Genomic DNA, 7769 nt, shown 5'->3' on the forward strand with positions numbered 1-7769 from the left:
ATGTGCCCTGGTTTGATGCAACTGTAGCCCACTTAATCTCCTCATTTCCTCTTTCACCTCAGTGACTGTGCTTTATACCCAGGGGAAACTGCAAAAATCAGGTCATGCTGTTTCTATGCTTAAAAGCCCTTGATACCTTCCCAACATATTTCAAACTAAATCATCATCCATTACCAGAGCTGTACCTTTCCAGATTAGCTTGTGCTCCACCACAGTTCATCACTATCATTCTGTATGCTGGCCAATTTTGAACCCCGTCCACTCCCACACACATTCCCAATACGGTCGCCATGTTGCCAGAGTCCACTGGACAACAGCTGGCTTTCACGAACATGCCAGTTTTGCTCATCACTGAGCACACTGGACAGAACCTACATGTCTTAGGCTTTGTGTGTGTGTTCGTTGAACAGATGTCCTCCTGGTGGATCTGCTGGGGGCTCCAGCTTGAGAAATACCGCCTCTAAGTATTTTTTATGTGCAATCATCCTTGAATTCAGTGTATAGGCACACACAGATGTGGAATTTTAAGAGACTTTGACATTTAATTTGAAGAATTAAATCTACATTTCCTAACAATATCATGAAAATCCTGTCTTGTTGTATTCATATTTTATAGTTATCAAAAACTAGACTACCCCCCCCAATAGTTTTGTGGGCACTTCATCCATCATATCAAGAAGAGTTGTACAATCTTTACCACGGTCAATTTTAGAGCATTTTCTTCCTGGTACTCACTGTTATTCATGTGATTCCCCCCACCCCAATTTTAGCAAGAAATCAATACAACAAAACATTCTCCAATTCAATAACTTCCACATGGACAGTTCAGTGCCATTGATTAAACTCTTTGTGTTTTACAGCCATTATTGTCATCCCGCTCCATTGTTCCACCACCATTAAAATAAACTCAATTCCCCCTAAACAAGAACTCTTTTTCCTTCACCCATGGTAACTGTAGTCTAAAAACTAGATTTTTTTTGATGAATGACCATGAAAGCCCAAAATCTGTTTAAAAAGCCTTCACGTGGACCAAACTCTTATTCCATTAAGTCCCTCCATCCGTTGACCAAAGATGTGAAGAGTCTTGTGCCCAGAGAGAGTGCAACGGGCAGGGCATGGAAGGGAATTACTGCAGAGAGGTTAAACTTAGCATTACCATTTGCTTTCCCTCTTGACTCATTTGTACCTTGTTCTAGTTTGTATTACACTCTGCCATCTTTTGGATTGAGGGTGTTTTGTGTGTTGATTCTGTTGTTTGTTTTCCCCTTTGTTTGTTCTAATGATTTTCTTTGTAAATCTATAGAGACAGCAACTAGATTGATAATTTCTTAGGGTTGTGACAGGGGAAAATGGGAGGAATGGGGAGCTAATATAATGGATACATGAATGAAGAAAATAATATTCTAAAATTGACTGAGGTGATGAATGCAAAACTCTAATATATTTAAGCCACTAAATTGTATGAAATGTGAGTTATATGTCATAAAAACTGTGGGGCTTTTTTGTTTGTTAGGTTTTGTTTTGTTTTTAAACACTGAACCTTTCCCCCAGACCCACATGCCTCCCATAAAGGCTGACAAATCTCTGAACAGACGTGTACTGAGAACCCACATTGCAAGATTGGTCTTTTCCTTCACACAGAGAGCCTGTTGAGAGGATGGTAGGACCACACCCAGCAGTTCAAATGGCCCACAGTCAATTGCTCAGGGAATTGAAAGAGCTTTTGAAGTAGCCAGTGGCAGTGTGAGAGCCTTTGAACCGAATTCTATTTACTTACTGGCTAATCTCTGGTTTTAATCGAAGAGAAAACTCCCAGTGGTATCTGGAGGCCTAAGTGTCCCTAATAACCTATCTCCCAAAGGTCTGTATACATTTATCAGGTATTTCCACAGGAGTCCTCTTAAAGTAGCAAGAAATAATTGTCTGTTGTAGTTGGTTGACCAACAATCACCAGCCTGCTAAAGTCATACAGGAATCTTTCTTAAACTAAGTCTACTACAATTGAACTTTTATGTCTTTTTTCTTCTGCTTCTGCGACTTCTTTCTTTTGTGTGTGGGGGGTGGGTGGGGGTGAGGGGTGGGAACTGGGTGGAAGCTGAAGGAGCAGATCATCAACGTTGCATTGAACAATTCTAACACATTTTGGTCCAACCGAGACATTGCAATACTCTCAACATACCATCCCTTACTCAGCTTTCTGCGTTTCCTGTTTCCATCCCTCCTTTCCTAACCCTCAGAACTTTGTCCTTGGTAAACGCTGCCCTTTTGATCTTAAATGGTTGATATTCTAACGTGGGAGTGAGTTCAGCTACGGACCTGAAGGGTCTTTTCTAAATCTTCAAACAAGTTCACTCTGAAAATTTCCCAGAAGCTAGGAGCTTGCTACTGCATTTCTGTGGCTAGTCTCCAGGTGTTTCCATCTGACTTTAATGAAAGCAAATACCCAACATTCCTGCTGGCCCCTTTTGCATCCAAAGGGCTGCTGGTTCCAGAGCTCTGGCACCTTGGTTTCCAGAGCTAATGCTACTGCACACTCCCTCCACGGGGATACGCTCCTTCTCCTCGTTTCTTTCTGGTCCTTCGCTCCCATCTTCTGTCTTTCACCCTCTGGAAATCTCTTTTGTAACATGCTCTTCTTTTTCAGTTCCCACCAGGCACCAAACAGGCTGAAGTAACAGATAAGCAAGTTGTCCGACGTCATAAATGCTAGATGCATAATGGAAAAACTGACTATGCGCAAAGAATGGTCTATTCCCGTTGACTTCCATTAGCACTATTCCTTAAGTTTGGACGTGGGGAAACAAGCTGATGATAGGGACACCTGGTCCTTTTCGTGGGGTAAGGAGCGTATCAACGAATGGTACTGACTTGTCCAAAATCATGCATGCAAATGAGTGACATGACTGATGGTGGGCTTTGTCTCCACTGCCATGCTGTCTGAACTTTGAATTTCCAGAGGCCATTATCAGATTGTCTCATCTATTTCTATCTGGTGGGCACAAAAGCACAAGTGAGGGTGGCTTATAATACGTGGAGCTCCTCTTACTTGGTCTTGTGCAGAGTTGGTCACAAGGAGGATAATGTTGAAGAAAAACACAACTCCAAAGTCACTGCCAGTAAGTCAGTGCTGACCCATAGAGCCCCCCTGTGGGTTTCCAAGACTGTAACTGTGTATGCGAGTAGCAACCTCAGTCTTTCTCCCATAGAGCTGCTAGTGATTTTGAACTGCCAACCATGTGGCTAGCTGCCCCATGCAGAACCACTATGTCACCGGGGTTCTTTCTAGTTCTTTACCATCAACTCAACTACTAAGCCCACAGGCTGTGCTCTGGTTCTCCTCGTTCATCTTGCTCGAACAATTTCTGCCAGTCAATTTCTCACTCAAAGATCTTCAGTGGTTTTCAGTGTATCCATCGTGTGGCCATGGTTCTCAACTTGAATTTAATCTGGGACGACTCACTCTCACTGCCATCGGGTCCACTCTGACTCATGTTCACCCTATAGGCCAGCTGGAACTGCCCCGGTGAGTTTCAGAATCTGTAACTCTTTACAGGTGCAGAAAGCCTCCTCTTGCTCCCATGGAGCAGCTGGTGGTTTCGAAGTGCTGACCTGTGGTTTGCAGCCCAATGTGCAGCTGCCTTGCCACCAAGGCTTCTTCATCTGGAATAAGACTTAGCAATAAAACCTGCTGCTATTGAGTTGATGGGGACTCCTAGCAACCTCAGCTGTTAGAACTTCTCCGTGGGGTTTTCTGGGCTGCAACCTTTAAGGAAACAGAACACTTAACCTTTCTTCTGCCGCACTGCTGGGTGGGTTGGCCCAGCAACTTTAAGACTAGTAGTTGGGAGCAAGCTTACCTTCTCTAGGGAGTTGGAGTGAGACCAGCTGAACCCAAATTGTGGTTCTGTCATTTGGATATTTAGAGCATCTTTCTTGGGCCATACTGGTCAAACATCTCATGAACTCACCCCTGATGTTATGGCTGGAACTGCTTCTCTGGTTAGGCGTGTGAGGTTCGCTGGTGTGGATGATTTCTTGGGCCCTATACAGCACAGGGGCCCTGGGTGGCATAGTGGTTACACATTGGGCTGTGAACCTCAAGATCAGCAGTTTGAAATCACCAGCTGCTCCATGGGAAATAGATGAGGCTTTCTATTTCTGTAACAGGAATAGTCTTGGAAACCGACAAGAGACACCTAGACTCTAAAAGAGTCCTGATGGCACAGTAGTTCAATGTGCCGCTGCTAATGGAAATGTTGGTGGATCAAAACCCACCAGCCACTTCTTAGGAGACCAGACTCAGCAGTCTGCTCTCAAAGGTGACAGTCAAGGACGTGCTACTTGGTCCTCCAAGCTCTCCTCCATTCACTTGTGCATTCGCTTGGCCTCTGTGGAGCACCTCCTGTGTTAGTTAGCTGCAGAGGCACAGTTGGAAACAAGCGAGGTCAAATTCATGCCTTCATACAATCTATAGAATAATCTTCACATCATTAAGCCATAATAAAGGATATCGCCCTTATAAAAAGAGAGGAAAAGGCACACCAATTTAATATGCAAAGGAAAATGGATTCGGTAAACATTGAGACAGCTGTACACAAGGAATTTCCCTTCCTCCTTGACCCACAACATGAAAAAATTAGTTTTGTTTTTTAATATTTTTATTACACTTCATTTACATAATATACAATTCAATAGTTCAACCATATTGAGAAGAATTGCCCAGTCTTCACAACAATCAATTTTAGAACATGTTCTTTCACCCCTGTACTCATTGCTGTTCATGGAATTTAGAAAAATATTGGCAAAAATATACACAACAAAACATCCCCCAATTCAACAACTTCCACATGTATAATTCAATGCCATTGATTCTTGTTGCTCTTCTCCAAACTGTTCCACTACCATTGAAATGAACTCAAAGCTCCCTAAGCAAACGCTCTTCCTCCTTCACCCATGGTAAGCATAGGTCAAGTTTGATTCTTTCTTCAGTAATTTTCTTGATATAATATTCACATATCATACACTTCCATAGTTAAACCACTTCTAAAAGAGTTGCATATACATCATCACAATCAGCTCTAATCCTCCCTCTTGCATCCACTGGTCGCTCCCCCAGGGTTCTTTTGTGGAGCCTCAGAGGCAAATAGACCCTTCGTGAGACCACTGAGGAAGCCAGTGGGCAGTACAGGAGCAGAAACCTGGAAAGGGCATTGGGGACCTATTTGCTTTATCCAGGGAGGATTTATCCACTTAAAAACATTTTTTAAGGTTATTGTGGTAAAATGCAATGAACAAAGGATATTTGACATTTTAAAGTGTGCATTTCAATGACATTAATTACATTCAGCATGTTGTGCAATCATCATTACTATTCATTTCCAAATGTTTTCATTACCACAAATAGAGACTCTGTGGCCTCTTTGGGAATAACTCCTCATTCTCCCCTTTCCACCTCTTGTTGTGCTAGCTTTTGCTAACCCTCCGAACAAAATAGAACACTGCCCCGGTTTGCACCCTTCCCACACTTGTTGCTGTGTTTGAGTCCACTCAACAGTGTCAGTCGATCTTGTTGAGTGTCTTTATTAAATGACCTTCACTTTACCGAGCATGATGTCCTTCTCCATGGTGGGGGCCTCCTGATAACATGCTCAGGGTTCTTCTTGCTTCTAAGCATTCTGGTTGTATTTCTTCCAAGACAGACTTATCCTTTCTTCTGGACATCCATGACATAGTGAATATTGTTAGCCAACACAAGAATTCAAGGGCAGCATTTCTTTGGTCTCTTTATTCATTGTTCAGTTCTTGCATGCATATGAGCCTATTAAAAATATTATGTCTTGAGTCAGGCACACTTTAATCCACAAAGTGACATCTTTGTTTATTTAATAACTGTAAAGCAGCGTTTTGCAGCAGATTGCCCCGATGCTTTAAGTGGTTTGATTTTTTAATTGCTGTTTACATGGGCATGGGTTGTGGATCTAAGGGAAATAGAGTCCTTGATAAGGACTTTGATCTTTTCTCCATTTATTGGCTCAGTTGTGAGAGTTTTGTTTTCCTTCTGTTGAGGTGTAATCCATATTGAAGACTGTAGTCTTTTATATTCATCTGTGTTTCACTCAGTTTGTTGAAACTTCTCTGTTTGCCATCAGTGCCTCCAGGGGGCTCAGCCTTGGTCCATGGTTCCTGTTCATATGCTGCCTCCTGAAACAGTCCCTTCCCCCATCTCTTTTGATGCTTCCTGCATTTTCCAGCATTTTGGCCATAGAATCTTTCACTATTTCAGCTTGAGGCTTCCATTTTTCCTTAGTTCTCTCGGCTTGAGGAATGCTAAGCACATGCTTGCTTCCTTTTTCAGTTTTCTGCATCCAGTTCTTCGTACATTTCATTGCAATATTTTATCTTTTTGAGCCACCATTTGAAACATTTTCTTCAGCTCTTTTATAGCAACATTTCTTCCATTTGTTTTAGGAATTCTACCCTGTGTCCCCCAAAGTAAGACATCCCCAGAAAATAAGACCTAGTGCATCTTTGGGAGCAAAAATTAATATAAGACACTGTCTTATTTTTGGAAGAAACGGGGTATGTTTAAGAGCAAGTTTCAGCGTATCTTTAAACCTTTGTTTTGGTCTTTTCAAGGAGCCCTCTTGGTGGTGCCGAGTAAGTGTTGGGCAGTTAACCGCAAGGTGTGCGTTTCAAACCAACTAGTCATTCCTTGGGAGAAAGACGAGGCACTCTGCTCCTACAAAGACTCATAGCCGTGAAAACTCTGTATAGGGTCCTTTTGAGTTGCCATTGACTTGGCGGCAGTGGGTTTAGTTTGGCTGGGCTTGGGTATGTTCTTCCATTTCTGTCTTTTTGACGACCTTCTGCTTTCTTTATGGATGGTGTTCATGATGTAATGGAAAAACTCATCATTGGTATTCATTAATTCAAACCTATTAATGAGATGGTCTCTACATTCAGCTGGGATATTCTAAGGCTTTTAACTTTGGCTTCAATTTGAACTTGCATGCACGCAGATGAATGGCCTCTTCCACAGTAGGTCCCTGTGTTTGTTCTGACTGAGGATATTGAGCTTCTCCATCATCTCTGTTCACAAAGGTGGTCAGTTGGTTTCCCATGTACTCCTTCCAGCAAAGGTTGTAAGTGTCATCATTGTTAAAGTTGCTGGAAACAGAAAAGAAAAGGTATTTGCAATGAAGAAGTCATTGGTCTCAAAGAAGTCTGGGATGCAATCTCTGCCATTGTTTCTTTTACCAAATCCATGTTTTCCAAATTGCTGGTCCTCGTTCTTTGTTTCCAACTTTCACATACCAAGTGCCAGTACTTACCAATGCATCTTGATTGCATGCTTGATCCATTTCAGACTGCAGAAATTGGTAAAACTCTTCAATTTTTGGCATTCATGTTTAAGGTGTAAATTTGAATACTAGTCATATTATCTTGTCTTCTTTGTAGGAGTATGGATATTATCCTGTCACTGAAAGAGTTGTACTTCAGGAAAGATCTTGAAATATTAGTTTGACAATGCATATGATGCCATCCCACTTTAATTTGTCGTTCTGGCCTAATAAGCCACATGACTGTCCAGTTTAAAGTGGCCAGTACCCATTCCATGATGCTCACCTTCCGGACACGATCACTGAAGACAAATAGGTGCATAAGCAGATGTGGTGAAGACACCTGATGGAGCCCAGCTATTAAAAGATGTAGCGCCTAGGGTCTTAAAGCCTTGAAGGTAAACAAGTGGCCATCTAGCTGAGAAGCAA

This window comes from Echinops telfairi, unplaced genomic scaffold, assembly GCF_000313985.2.
Source record: "Echinops telfairi isolate 266 unplaced genomic scaffold, ASM31398v2 ScPeMD7_2010;HRSCAF=2546, whole genome shotgun sequence".
Classification (NCBI taxonomy): Eukaryota; Metazoa; Chordata; class Mammalia; order Afrosoricida; family Tenrecidae; genus Echinops; species Echinops telfairi.